A 16,239-nucleotide genomic window follows, 5' to 3' on the forward strand; every position below is an offset into this window, starting at 1 on the left:
AAAACACAATGTAAAGGCTGGGGGGAGTGGTGAATGAAAATCAGAAAAAGGAAAGTTAGTTTTATTATTCCAATAGTTGATATTATTAGTCTGAACACTGTCAAATCCAGGATAGCCTTTCCCCTACGTAGTAACTGAGGGAGCTGTTTCTCTAACTTTTATTGTGTTTTTATCAAGATTTAATTCTCAAGGAAAATTTGAATGACCTATCTCATGCTGATGAGTAGCGCATCACTGAAAACCTCATATGCTGAAACAATCAGCCCCTGAACTTGAGGAACAAATTTTGCCAAATTAAAATGCCTGAGATCACCCAGAGGATAATGTCTAGTAAGAGGCAGGTGGGGGTGGAGGTAAGGGTAAGGCAGTCATGAACCAAGTCCTGAGGTGGGTTGGGATATAAACAGAGCTTTGAGGAGTTAAAGGTTATACTGACTGCTCCTTCAATTCTGTATGCTTTGTCATCATGTGTCCTAAAAATAACCAATCTCTATCCATGGTCTTTTTATGAAATTCTTTTAGTCTTGGTCTAGATGTTTCCAAACCTCAGCCCAGAAGCTAATTGTGTCCCTTTCACCACAATCAGCAGCCACACCAGCTTTGTGAGGATCATCAAGAAAGAGGATGGCCATCCACCCTTGTAGCAGCATTTCCCTGCCATGTGGATTTGGAATATAGCTAGGACAGGCAAGTTCCACATTCACATAATCTATGCATCTGGGCCAAATATGTCTCAATAATGAGAGTCCATGGTCCTGATTCTCATTAATTTGTTGTATGGGTTTGTGTAAATCTCTTTGGATTGAGAATCTTGCACTCTTCAAAATAGATTCTACCTCTTTTGAGTATAGAGAGAAGCGATGTCTAGCCTAGAGTTAACCAGCACAAAAGGTGGATTTGCAATAACAAAGATAAGAAACATTAACTATCTTTTGTATTTTTAATCATTCCAATCACAGTACAGTTGATCCTTGAACAACACGATTTGAATGGCATGGTCTACTTACGTGTGTGTGTGTGTGTGTGTGTGTGTGTGTGTGTTTTCAGTAAAAACAGTATCTGTGCATTTCCCATAGATGGATTCAACCAACCATTAAAACAGTATTTCATTCTTGGTTGGAACTCTGCGGATGTGGATGGCTGATTGCATGCATCGTTCTACATTAATTATATAAGAGACTTGAGCATCCTAGGATTTTGGTGTCTGCACCAGTAGTGGTTGTCCTGGAACCCTCTATGATACCAAGGGCCAACTATAGTTAAGCTTTGGGGGAGTCAAAAGTTATATGTGGATTTTCAATTATGCAGGAGTCAGTACACCTATACCCCGTACTTTCATATCAACTTATTATATCAGTGATTCATTGTTTTTGCTACCAATGAGATTAATTCCAGAGTTCTAATAAAACGTGTGTACATTTAAGCCCCAAGTATCTGAATTGGGTCAAGGAGCATATTTTTCAAGCATAGTCTTCTGCTTCACCTGGGTGAAACCTTGGCTAAATGAATACAATCAGGTGTTGGGCTCACACAATACTGGTTAAATACCTGTGGTTGCAGATTATGGAGAAAGAGACACAAGTTACTTCTGGGCTGAGGGTTGGAGACATCTGGACCAAGACTGAAGGAATTTCATGAGACCATGGATAGAGATTGGTTATTTTTAGGGCATATATTATCACAACATTCTCTAGGGACTATCTACTTTGTTCTGTTTTACTGGAATCCAAGTCATCCAATTTTTGCTTGTAATGAATCAGCTTAGGTTTAGAGATCTTTGATTAAAGAGTTTTCTAGTAATGAATACTTTGAAAAATACTTTGAGCTAAAACTTCTTTTTAATCCCTATTAAGATGAAAGAGTGAATGTGTTTCTGCTTAGGCAAACTGCTTCCTAAAAGAGGGTAGGGAGAGAGTCAAGTACATTAAATGCTTGTCTGAAGTGTGATTACATGAAGGTAAGGATTGCTCAAATAGGGCAACATCTACAGTAAGGCCCCGATTTATGAACGAGTTCCTTTCCGAAAGAACATTCATTAAGTCAGATTCGTTCCTAAGTCCAACTTGGGTGCATGATTGGCTGCATCTGTGAAAGTTCGCAACTAGAATGTTCGTAAGTCGGGGACTTACTGTACTTAATTAGACTACTATACCTGTTTCCTGGGTGTTGCCTAGTTGTAGATTATTACTGAACTGGCCAAGCAGTTTTAGTACTGCTTATACCAGAATCAAAGCATCTATTTTCAAATTCTGACGTCTGCTTACATAAGCAGACTGTCATATCCTTCAGATTTCAGACCCTGGGTTCTTTATTCCTAGAGGAGCAAGTCAAAGAAAGGCTATATATAGCTTTATTTTTTAGAACTATATCTATGTGTTTGTGTGTGTGTGTGTGTGTGTGTGTGTGTGTGTGTGTTACTCTGAACTCCTAAAAGTAGATATCGTTTCAGAGAGTCAATGAAATAATTCTGTCAAGTCCATTAATTTGACACTTGCCATAAATACCAGGCAGCATCTGCTCCTGTTAGCCTTTATTTCATTATCTCCTAAATCAAGCACTAATCATTAGTCTTGCTTTTCATTCACTAGGGAGTTTGTGGCTTGATTTAATTTTAACCCCTGGCAATTATTAGGAAAATAAGAAATGAAATGTAGGCAAATTATTATGAATGGGCTAGTAGAAACTAAAGAATACGCCCAACCTATGTTGCTTGTCAAGTAGATAAAAGTAAGCTCTAGGAGCAAAGCATTTTCACATCATCATGAAAGGAGGTAAAAGTAGGTCAAATTAAAAAACACAACTCGAAATGAAGAAAGAAGATGCCATTTAAAAGAAGAGAGAAATTTTGAATACCAGTTGCCATACTTCTATTCTCATGCACTGGCTACAGTGGACTGTCCTTTGGGCTTGCGTCAAATATGTGCCTGTTTCCTGTGTTATTGGTTTGATAAAAGTGAACTGGCATCTTAAGATGCTTAACCATAGAGCTGGGAGGACTATGGGTGGAGCTGGGCCCTTGGTAACTCTGTAGTCCTGACTTCCTATTAAAGTATGTGGTAAATTCTGGGGGAGGGATGTTAATAAATAGAATAGCCATCTTGGGGCCCAGTCTGCTGCTGCTTCTCCACCTGGGCAGCCAGTTGGAACCCTGGGTCGCGGGTGTGTATTCCCGCACTGCAGTGGTGGATTTTGTTTCTTTTTTCTTTTCCCGAATAAAACTTTTTTTGCAGATTATTTGGAGAGTTATTTTTGCCAGTCAACAGGTTTTTAAATTTTACTTTCAAATCACAAAGTCAAAAGAAGCAATGAAGTGAATATGTCGGGAGTTGTTGCCTAGCTAATGGAATATGAAAGTGTTTCTGCACGAGAGAAAATTGATTGGCAGTAAATGATGGTGTATATCCCATGGTGAATTTTTAAGACTGTAGAGCTGATGAGATCTGACCTTTGATTTGTATATGAATAAACTGAGGCACACATGGAAATTGACTTGTCTAGGGTCATGCATATAGTGGTTTACCTTGATTAAATGCTAGTCATTTATTTCCATTCTAATACATTCCTTTGGAATTATATAATTCCTTCTTTCATACATGCACAGTTCATTGAGCAAACATTTACTGAGCATCTACTATATACCAGACACTGTTTAAGATGCAAAGAAGAATTACAGGTGTGACTTCTCTCAGGTATTCACTGTCAATGGCTGCTGATCCGAGGATCCTTCTGAGTTCCATGATTTTCTCAACTTTCAAAAAATCCTTTATAAAGTCCTTATATGAATGCCAAACATATTAAAGATACGTATAGCTGTTATTTCTCATTAGATTTTTTATTCATTAAGAGTTACATAGGGGCTGGCCGAGTAGCGCGATTGTTAAGAACTGGCTTGGGATGCCAGAGGAACCCAGTTCGGATCCAACATATGAGGGCCAGTGACACTGCCCTCTATAGCTAAGATGCTGAACAACAGCTCAACCTGGAGCTGGGCTGCCGTGAGTCGCTGGCGATGGTGTAGGCTGCAGCCCCTGCTGCAGTGGGCTGCCATAAGCTACCATGTGTGGCTGGCAGCCAGCGTGAGTGGCCAGCCGGCAACCAGTGTGAGCTGCCAAGAGCCGCGATGAGCAGCCGTCAGAGGCCAGCAACCGATCTGCCTCACCCGGGAAGAGCGCAATGATGATGCCAACTTGGGCCAGTGAAGCAACGTCCTCCACAACTAGACTGAAGAGCAAAATGACTGCAACTTGTCTGTTCCCCTTCCCCCAATTCCCCAGCGCTGTTCCCATCCCCCCAATTCCCCAATAAAAATCTTTAAAAAAAAATAAGTTACATAGAATTCTGACATTGATGCAAGAGTTGAACAGAAATTTAAACACACACATGTATACTTTATACAACTTTTCACTAAAATAAGGTAACCCAAAATCTATCTTGTTCAACTCATTCTCTTGCAAGAATGGAGACTATTTATTTGCATAACTAAAATGGTTTTACTAATATTAAAATACAGTGATACCAAGATTGCCCCAACCAATCTGAATGAGCCTGTTTTTTACATTTCTTAGCCTCTTATTCTTCAATAAATTTTCCTCAGATGTCTGAAAAATACAGGGAAGTTAATATAAGTTTCTTTTCTAAAAATTGTAACAGACATCTGGCAATGGCGATGATTATGATGCTTCAAAGTTAATAAAGTAGACTCGATTTGCAGTTCATCTAAAGCCACCAGACAGATGAAAAAAGATACACTCAGCTATCACTTCTGCACTGAAAACAAGGAGGAGGTTTGTGTGACAAGCCATCACCCATGAAAAAGAGTCCTATTGGCCATAAGCTGTTCAACCTAGCCTCTACACCTGATTTCAAATGTGTGGAGAAAAACCCTGTGAAGAAAGAGGCCTCCTAGCTTATAGAATAGATCACACAGCAAAGAGGAATATTAGTAAGTGTAGCTGGTCTGAGCCCAGTAGGTTAAAGGAAGTTGCTAAGACGAGACTTTCAATCCTATTGCTTTTCTAATGTCTTGATTTGCAAAATAATAATGGCAGAACGCTCATGTGTTTTCAAACACAGTTCTAAATGCTTTACATGTAGTAAGTAATTGAATTCTCACAACCATCCTGTGAGGTTGATAATTACAATCATCTTTAATTTATAGATGAGTAAACTGAAGCAAAAGACAGTCAAGATTCTTGTCTAAGTCACATAACCAGTAAGTGCTGATTGTGGGACTTTATGCCTGATGTCTTAACTAGCATGCAATATGACTTCTATACTTGACTGCACAGATGCAGAAACCACCTGCCATCTAGATCAGAGATCTCACAAACAAGCACTCCTGGCCAGAGGGAGAGTGGTTACAAAAATGCCGAGAAAATGGAATACTGTATACCACTATTAAACAAACACCTCAGAAAGCACACTCTTATGAAAGCACTAATATTAATAATTTAGTGTTATTTGGAGACAAGTATGGAGATAGCACATTGATAAAGGTATTAATCATTTTGTGGATACCATCATCATCATCAAAGAATGCTCAGTAATTTGTGATAGCCCATTTAATTAAAAGTGGGCACCTCAGGAATCACTGAATTTAGATGACAGTCTGCACATTGGAGGCTCCCCAGTATATTCCTGTAATGAAGTGATGGTTCTCAGGGAAAACAGATTTTATTCCCCCCAGGAGAATGCAGCAAAAAAAGAAGAAGCAGTGTCAGCTCATCTTGATGGGAAAAAGTAGCCTTTCTTGCCAGCCTGTCCAGCTCCTGTCAAAGAGTAACAACCCTCTACAGCTAATGAATTCTGGTACCCCCAAGAGAAGCAAGTGGTGCATAGCATCTCCACATGCCTCATCATTCTAGGGCAGATCCTATAGCTGGTAGTGCCTGGGGAATGCACGTGTGCCATATCTAATCCATTGGGGACAGAGCTGGTAAATTGCATGGAACTTTGCCGTTTGTCTACTGGTGTGCTAAGTGAGTTTTCTACCAATTCTGGGCCAACAAACTCCTGTCACAGCACTACAGATATCCAGGGTGGTAAAATGGGTTACCTAGGGGATGGTTATTTGCATTATAAAAGATTCTTTCTTTTCAAAAAGATCACCTTTCAGATTTCTTGAAATAGTGAGCTTTCTTAAATGTGTTGTGACATATGAAATTATATTTCCAAAAGATTTTAGAAAGGGGAAGGACAGCTAATGTTTATTAAGTTTCTAGTGTCCTGCCACTTATATCATTATCTTATTTAATCCTCATAGCCACAGACGGAAATTGAGCAAGGCCAACAAGCTTGCAAGAAGTGTGACAAGAAATAAAATGGGTGAAATGATCAAATTCCATCCTTACAATGGAAAAACACTGAACTGGCACTCCAGGGTCTGGCTTGCTTTCCCAGGCCTGCCACTAAACTGGGCAGGATCCAAGAACCCTCTCAGAACCTCAGTCTCTGCATTTACAGAATGAAGGTTGGTGAACAAAAACATTAAAATCTCTTCCGGTAGAAACAAGCCACAGTTCCTTATCTACAGTATTCCAATTCAAAGTCAGAAGGATTGAAAAAAGCTTTTAAGAAAAAATAAAAGTAGGAATAGGCAGTTTTTGCTTTACAGCTTTCTTCTTTATTAAAACATGATTAGAATTAACCATGGCTTTCATTAGAGTCAATTAGTGATTGCATCATAAGTTTAGGAAATGAAAAAGAGAATAGAGCATAATTAACTTTAATTTACTGATTTCATTTTATTTTAAAATAAGTCTCTGTTTACAGGAGAAAACTACTTAAAACCACCAGAAAGTGTTCACATGTGAATTCGTGGCAGAATAGCTCTGAGTAATCATAGATATAAAGGAAGAAGAAAGAAAGAAAGAAAGAAAGAAAGAAAGAAAGAAAGAAAGAAAGAAAGAAAGAAAGAAAGAAAGAAAGAAAGAAAGAAAGAGAAAGAGAGAAAGAAAGAAAGAAAATCAGTCTTTTTGATAGAGGTAATCTATGTTTTATATGTCCGCTTGTTATAAGTCATTTTATAATCTAGTAATCAAGAAAAGGATTACATGCACTGTTTTGACACTGACTCCTCTTGTTCATAGTTTGATGAAGACCTAGCTGATGGGATGCCATTGTTAATCTCATTTTCTCCCTTCAGTGTCTACGTTATTAATAGATATGTCAATGCTGATGCTAATATGCAGACAGAACAAAAAACTCCCAATTTTAATAGTTTGGAGATAAGAAATGCAGTTGAGTGGTTAGAATACCAACCTGGGAGTCACCTACCTTGACTTCCCTATTATTACTCACCTATATTACTCACCTATTCTAAGATGACATGTCAAATTTCAATGTGTCTATCCATTTATAAGACACTTTAAGTGCTTTTTAAGGCCTTTTGTGAAAGATGCTAGGACAGTGTGCAATGATAATGCCTAACCACCTTTCTTTCACCAGTTTGAACTCTAGTTCTTCTCCTCTTCAAGCCCAGCTTAAATCTTAACTTCTCCATGAAACTTGCACCATTAAATCACAAACCACAGTTATGTTCTTAGAGATAAAAACCTATTATTGATTGTTTACTTTGTGTTAGCCACTGCACTAATAGTGATAATTACATGGTCACTTTTTTTTTTTTTTTTAGCTGAGCCATCCTGCCACCTATTGGCAGCTCAGCAGCAGCTTAGCTCGAGCCGGGAATCAAATCACTGTTGCTCAGAGCTCATACTCTTGAGCGAGCTCTTAACCAACTGAGCCACTCGGCTGGCACCACTTTTTTTTTTAATTGGGGAATTGGGGAGGGGAACAGTGTTGGGGAATTGGGGAGGAGGACCAGCCAAGTTGTTGTTTTTCAATCTTAGTTGTGGAGGGCGCCAGTCACTATCTGGCTGCCCGTCGGCAGCTCATAGCCTCCAAGCTCAAGGTGCTGTGTTCAATCTTAGTTGCGGGTGGGCATAGCCACCATCCCATGCAGGAGTCGAACTGGCAGCCTTGTTGTTAAGAGCACACACTCTATCCACTGAGCCATCTGGGTGGCAGCTCAGCTCAAGGTGCCGAGTTCAGTCTTAGTTGTGGGCGAGCGTAGCCCACCATCAAACAGGCAGTCATGTTGTTAGGAGCACATGCTCTCACCAGCTGAACCATCCTGTGTCCTGTTGGCAGCTCAGCAGCAGCTCAGCTCAGCCGCAGCGTCACTGGCCCCTGTGGGAACCGGCGGCCCTGTTCCTCAGAGCTCACGCTCTTAAGCTGACTCTTAACCAACTGAGCCACTCGACCGGCCCCAAATTGTTACTTTTTATTCTCAAGTGATGAATAATGGAAGCAAGTTCCTCATTTTATAGGAGAAGTAACAGGGCATAAAGAGTGTAAGGAACTTGTCCAAGATCACATAATTAGAAAATTTCAAAGTTGGGATTTTTGTAGTGTTTGTTTGACTTCCAAACTTGGTGTTCCTGACAAGTACATCATATTATTACTTTTTAAAATTCCTTCTGAGATTTCTTATAGAGGTTGGGCTTAATGCTTATAATATAGCACTTGATTGCATAGTTACCTATGTTATGCTTTAGATATTTGGGGTATACATATTTCTTGCTGTAGTTGACATCTGTCATTCACTGATCCTAAAATCAATGTGTAGAAGAAGAAAGATGAGAAAAAAAAGAGAAGGAGAAAGGGCAGAGGGAAGGGAAGGGGAGAGGGAGACAAAGAGAGAGAGAAGAAAGAAAGAAAGAAAGAAAGAAAGAAAGAAAGAAAGAAAGAAAGAAAGAAAGAAAGAAAGAAAGAAAGAAAGAAAGGGAGGGAGAGAGGGAGAAAGGGAGGAAGAAAAGAGAGATGGGCTTCCCTTCTTACTAGAATAGGATATGTATGTGGTTTAGGTTCTATCCGCACATGCAACAACTTAAGATACTGATATAAAACCAACTAATGGGGAAAGACATGTTGTGAACATCCATTTTTAATGTAACAAATCTGAGCAGAGACAGTGTGGCTCTGAAGCCTACTGCTCTGATGATGCTTCTTGATTTGGCTACTTCCTGATCGTGGCAGAAGCAGAAGTTCTCTTAGCAAGCAAGTTTTGTAGTGTGATTCTCAGGGTAATTCCTGCAAGCTCAGCTAGAGCATCTGTCTTTGCCTCTCAACAGTTCTGAGCTCTCTTTAACCTGTAATATATCCCTTTCTCCTTAAACTAGCTAGCATGGATTTGATTATCTGCAAATAACCCAAACAATAACTTGTCAAATTAATTTTAGCTCCCTTATTAGTTATCTATTGCTGTGCAATAAATAACTCCAAAATGCAGCCTTAAAACAATACACATTTATCTTCTCACAGTTACTGTGAGTTAAGAATGTGGGCATGATTTACATGTATTTTCTGTTTAATGGTGTCTCACAGAGTTGCAATCAAGTTGTTAGTTGAAAGTCCTCTGACCTTTGACTGGGGAAAGGATCTTTTTCCAAACTCTCTCAGTGATTGTGGAATTCAGTTTTTTGAGGGCTGTTGAAATGAAAGATGTCAGTTCCTTGCTGGCTGTTGGCTGAAAGTTGCTCTCAGCTCCTTGTCACATAGGCCTGTCTTGATGGGCTCTTGATTCATCATAATATTCAAGCCAGGAAGACAATGGAAAGTCTGCTAGCAAGACAGAAGTCACAGTCTTTCAGAGCCTAATTATGGAAGGCACGTCTTATCACCTTCCCCAAATTCTATAGAAATCAAGTTACACACAAAGGTGGGGATTACACAAGGACATAAATACCAGAAGGCAAATGTGATGGTTAATTTTATGTGTTAACTTAGCCAGGCCACAGTATCCAGATATTTGGTCAAATACTAGCCTAGAAGTCACTGTGAAAGTATTTTTTAGATGAGGTTAACAACTAAATTAGTAGACTTTGAGTAAAGCAGATTACCCTCAGTAATGTGGTGGTTTCATCCAATCAGTTGAAGGTCTTAAAACAAAAAGACTGTAGTCCCCCAAAGGTGAGGGAATTCTGCCTCTAAACTACCTTTGGACTCTAGTTATAACATCAACTCCTCCCTGGGGGTCCAGCCTGCTGGCCTACCCTGCAAATTTCAGACTGGCCAGCCTCACTAATCGCATGAGTCAGTTCCTCAAATTTCTCTCTCTGTATGTCCACATCCTATTACTTTTATTTTTCTAGAGTGCCTTGACTAATACAGCAGGGTTCCTTAGAAGTCACCTTACAAGACTAACTTCTGTAGTTGGAAAAGGAAAATAATAGTTTTATGTTACACAACACTCCCCATTCCAAATCATTTTAAATATATTCATGGAACCACGGTTAGAGCAGCAAGAGGCCTTAGAGACCATCTAGCCTAACCCCATTATCTTATAGAAGTGGAAACTGAGACCCAGATTACTGTAATGACTTATTCAGTGCCATTTAGGAGCAAAGCCAGGGCAAGAACTTGGTTTTCTCATTTAATGTTCTTACCATTGCCCCGTGAATTATCTGAAGTTGAAAGCTGAGTATTACACTGGTGGCCCAAAGTCTGATTATAGCAAAGGAAAATATTCACAGACCAATGAACTACTGGTTAGCAGGGTTGTTCTTCCCTGGGGTTGCTCTTCCTATAATGGTTTTGTGCTGTAGCCTCCCCAGCCTCCAACCCAGATTTCTTAATGATCAATGGTGCACATACCCAGGACAGTGGGCTGGGGTCATGGATGCTGCCAGTGGCTATGGAACACAGCAAATATAACTGGCCATAAAGGGATTAAACCCCTGACCTTGGTCTCATTAGTACTGAGCTCAAACTAACTGTTAGACATGCATTGTATCGTTTGTCTTTAAAACTATGTTTGAATCTGCTGTATTACTTTCTCATTAACATCTGGTAGCTGGGAACAATTCAATTGACTTCTCCAGTGCTTTTAATCAGTGCAGAATGTTGATTGGAGAGTATATAAAAACATTAACTAGCATCTTAAAAATATTTAAGTTAAAATGGACAAAAAAGCACCCTGAAATATGAATTAGGCAAACAAGAGCCACTGTGACAGATTTTCTTGTTTACTGCTGTCCACACGTGGTGAGACATCTAAGGCCGAATTGTCAAAAACTGCGCTCAACCTGAGTGTTCATGATTTCAGGCAATTTGTGGAGATTACAATCTCAGGTTTTCTAATGCACATCAACAATAAATCCTGTTGCTTCTTCTTGTCCAGCCTGGTAAAAATCAATGCTTTTAGGTAAGGAGTGTTGATTACAAATTATTTTAAGCAGTTATTTTAAAACAACATCCAATCTTCAGTGAGAGCTTGACTTAAAGTCATCGCATCAAGGATATTAAATTAAAGGATCACTCTGCCCTGGTGCGATAGGTTACAGAATGAAGGAAAATGAACATTACCATACATTATGTTAGGTGCTTGGCGTGTGTGATAACATTTGATCCTCAGTACAAACCAAGAGATAGACATTTGTATCTGTAGTCTATTGCTCAGAAAATTTAGGGTCAGAGAAGTTCAGTAACATTCTCAAGGACACACGGTTCTCAGCTGCCTGGGAAGCAGGAATAAAACTCAAGTCTATTAACTACATTGGTCATCCCAAGTTCTTGTTGCTATGTCCACTATATCATCAGATTATAGTTATAAGGTTGGATTCTTTATTCTACTACCTTTCCCTCCTCTTCACTTTTCATCTGCCAAAAACATACTGGCCCACTCATCTGACTTACTCTCTTTAACTCTTGCATACACGCATTTGCATACCACAACACACACACACACACACACACCACACATGGGTACACACACACACACACACACACACACACACACACACACACACNACACACACACACACACACACACACACACACACACACACACACCACACATGGGTACTAGTGGCTGTGACATCAAAAAACAAGATTAGCATTTGGGAAGCCAGAACTGCAGTCTTGACTTCATCTGTCTCTTCAGGCAAGTCACTAATCTCAGGTTCCTCATTGGTTAGCACACCTGCACCCTATGGTCTCATCTCTTTCTAAAAGTATATAATTAAATGTTTATCATCAAGTATTTTTATACTTTAATAGCTATAGTGCCCTAAGTGAAATGGTGTATGATGTTATCTGGTTACTTTAATGCCTCAATACCACCAGCAACTTCAAGCCTCTCCTAACATTGCCCAGTACTGAAGCCATTACTAGCCTCATGTGGCTATTGAGCAATTGATATGTGGCTGGTGTGACTAGGGAACTAAATTATAATTTAATTTAACAACTGAAGCTAGGTAAAAACTACACAATTTTTGTGGTTTCACTATGACTGGATTTCACTTTAGTTATTGAAACATTAGCATCTGAATTGAGATGTATAAAATACATACCACATTTCAAAGCCTTAGTTTAAAAACAAAATATAAACTATCTCATTTTTTTATATTAATTACATGTTCATATGAAGTACTGGCTGAAATACAATATGTTAAAATTAATTTCACCTATTTGTCTTTTCAAACAATTTCAGTATGACTACTAGAAAATCTAAAATTATATCTGTGGATTACATTAGATTTCTATTGGACAGGGCTCCATTAGTTCCTTCTTACTGATGTAGTACCTCCAGAGTGTGGTCTGGATACCTGTATCTTCAGGTGACCCAGAAATCCTCTCTGCTGAGGATGACTGCCAGAAGTTGTGGAAAAGTCTTTTTATAGCAACTCTTTTGTTAGTGATTTATTTTCTAACATAATGATACTAGATAGTCTTGCAGGGGTTTTTTTTGTCATTTCTCTCCATATAAACTGGAAAAATATCTAAAGCCTTCATTTATCACCACTTTATAAGACTCAAATATTGCAAAAGAGTTGTTATAGTTAACTCACTTTAAATGTTAGCATAAAAACTAAGTCTAGGGTAGGAATGATACAAATCATTTTCCATAGGAACAAAAGACAGCACCTTCAGAAAGCCAGCCATCCTCCCCGAACACTATAAGGGCCCCAGGGGCGAGAGGGCACTGCTTTTTTCTTTCTTTCTGTGTCCCTTTCTCTCTTTGTTTCTTTCCTTTTTACTTTATTTCCTTTCTTCTTTCCTTCTCTCTCTCTCTCTCTCTCTCTCTCTCTCTCTCTCTCTCTCTCTCTTTAGGATGGTGATGACAGTATAATAAGGATGAAAAGATTCTGGGAGGGAAAGGTTGTGGACATAGCAGACCACTTAACATCTCATCTTTCTTCAGGTGGCCTTTCACTATCAGAAGCTGCAAAGCTAAAAACCACATTTCCCAGGTTCCCTGAAGCCTGAATAACATATATAATTTAGGTTTTGCAGAACGTAAGCATCCATGTGACATTTGAGAGGTGGAATGTGAAGGCCACAATCTAGTAGCCACATTAAAAGAGATGAATGAAATTCCATTTAACCTAATATATCTCAAATAGTCTCATTTCAACAAGTAATCAGTATAAAAATTATTAATAATCTGTTTTGTGCTCTAAAAAGCCAAATAGAAATATTTTAGGCTCTGGGTGTCACATACAGTTTCTATGGCATAGTCTTCTTTATTTTTGCTTTTGTTTTTAAACACATTTTTTTTAATGGCAAAGCTCTTGGGCTGTACAGATACAGGCCACCTCAGGCTGTAGTTTACAACTTCAGCTGCAGTGTGACACATTGGCCCTTCCTATGATTCTCTGACTTCTGTGCTAAATCCTTCCTGCCTAGAGTAGCAGAGGAGATTCTCTTCTGTGTAATGGAACTTGGCTAAATCTACACAGAACATTGTTCTCCCCGTTGTACAGACAAAGACACTGCAGTCTAGAGAGTTTGAGCAACTTTTTCAGGTCAAATAGCTGGCAAGTGACAGAACTAGAATAAATACTACTATCTGCCCAACTCCAAAGTTCATGTTTTTAGACACTGCATCATACATTCTCCATTAGCAAGGTTTTCTTTAGCTTGGTTAATGAACCTTTACTGATCCATTCGTTTAGCTTACAAATATTTATTAAATGAATATTTGTGCAACATACAAATAATATGTGTAACATATAATACAAATAATAGAGACATTGTCCCTGTCCCACATTTAAGCTCTTTTTTGAAAAGGCTCAAACGTCTTACCAATTTAATTTCTGAGATACAAAATGAAGTGGAAAACTGACAATTATTTGCTTACTTCAATCAATGTAGATGGCAAATCAGATAATTCAGGATTGATCCAGTTAACCCCAAACTGGCAGAGGTACAAACATTTTATATTCTCACTCTATTTCTAATTTAAGATCTTTTATTAGCTTTAGACATAATAAAAAGGTACTAAAATAGGTACAGATCAGACAGTAACAGCCTACATTTTAACAAAGCAGTGATTCCTAGTTAGGCTAGTATATTAGTACATTTTCTTTCAGCACATTTATTTACTTGTGTGATTATTCACTCTATAAAAATTTACACACAATTTTTGTTGTTGTTGGAAGTAGCCCTCCAGACCTCTCTGGCTTGGTTAATATACTATAAGTGGATCACTTATTATTCCTCTCTACAAAATTTAATAAAGTCATATTTTAAATTGATTTCTTTTTGGACCAGCTCTCCATTACCAAGCCTTCCTGGAACTTCAATTAAAATGCAAGCTAGATATTTCTGACGTTCCTCACTTAAAATCCCCAAATAAACTTCTTTTCTATCAATACCTCTTAATTGGGCAGTTGGTCTGGACTGGATCATTTCCTCTGGGACACTAGATTATCTTGTGCTCATCTATATAAGCCCAGTCTTGCTTAAAACAGTGTTTTTCATATAGTAAAATTCCTAATAAATATGCATAAATAAAATATCTTTAAAGGAAACCAAGAAGCCTAGGATTCTTTTGTCATTTTTATTTTTCTTTTCAATTCATGTGGCAAATGATATTATTTTCAGTATGCACTGTAATTTCCACTGTAACAGCTAGGTATGCTGTCAAATTGGTTCCAAAGAGTTTGGGTTTGGGAGCACCGCTCATCTCAGGGAAGGTTACAAATACTTTTGGATTGAGAATGGAGAACTTGAAGCATAATTTCATTAACTTTAGGGAAGTTTTTATAGTATTTATAGATAATGAATCTAAAAAGAATAATCTTTTTATGATACTGTAAATACTAGGTCAAAACTTTATTTTCCTTTAATTAGAAAAAAACAGGAAGTGACAATACTAGGAGGAAAAAAAAGCAACCATTCTTTGGAGGCTTAAAGGGTAAGTCAAGAAAGTTCTAAATCACTAAATTTTATTATTAAAAGATAGACTTTATTTTATCTAAGCTGTGGAGTCATTTTCATTAGAAATAAAATAAGTATCAGTGATAATTTGATAGGATTGATATATTTCAAAAATTAAATAGTGGAATAAACAGTTGAACTAGATGCCTTTCAGTGTATATACACACACACACACACACACACACACACACATACATGCATTTATGTTTGTATATATGCATATATTTTTAAATTAAATGTTGAGACATTATTATACATGAGATTTATAGAGTAACATATATAGATCTATTTATATATCAATATGGAGAGAGAGAGCTGTACCAATTTAAATCATGCTTTTATTATTCTCATCTACTTTTGCAATGTAAGTGAAGTTTGAAAAAATTCTAGTAGACTGATCAGCCATGAACTTGTTTATATTTCATGCATACTTATTAAACTCACACATTTAAGGAAATATCTTCAGGCTCTTCAGCTTTTTCAATTTTTAGTTTTGAATTGTAGAGTAAAAATGCTTACAAACATTTTGCAATGTCAGTGGACAGTCTCCATGGAAATGGTTGCTTTCTCTCCCATTAATATGTAAGATGCATTGTTGCTTCCTCTTCAGCATTTCTGTCAACATTGACATCTTGTGGACACTGAAAAGGGTATAGAGTTGAGGAAAGAGTTTCCACTACACTAAAAATCTTTTTGGATTAATTTGACTTACTGAGACTTATGATTGAACTTGTTTACTAACTAACATTACATTGTTTTTTAGTTGGTTTAGTTGATTTAAGTTTCTGGGAAACAGAAATGTTCCATAACCTATGCAAATAAGAAGTGTTCAATATCCCCAAAGAATAAAATAGGTACCGTATTTGCCGGCGTATAAGACGACTGGGCGTATAAGACGACCCCCTAACATTTCCACTCAAAATACAAAGTTTGTTATATACTCGCCGTATAAGACTACCCCCTCTTCCGCACACCTTCCACACACCAAATAAAAGGTGAAACAATATCAGATTT

The 16,239-nt window shown here is 38.0% G+C and overlaps 1 protein-coding gene across 1 annotated transcript in view; it reads right to left on the reverse strand.

Moving 5' to 3' along the window:
- LOC109396361 (uncharacterized) overlaps window positions 1-16,239 on the reverse strand; it is a 64,565-nt gene that overhangs the window by 40,738 nt on the left and 7,588 nt on the right. The gene's annotated exons all lie outside the window — the stretch shown is intronic.

Source organism: Hipposideros armiger, unplaced genomic scaffold (assembly GCF_001890085.2).
Source record: "Hipposideros armiger isolate ML-2016 unplaced genomic scaffold, ASM189008v1 scaffold_517, whole genome shotgun sequence".
In the NCBI taxonomy this organism is placed as follows: Eukaryota; Metazoa; Chordata; class Mammalia; order Chiroptera; family Hipposideridae; genus Hipposideros; species Hipposideros armiger.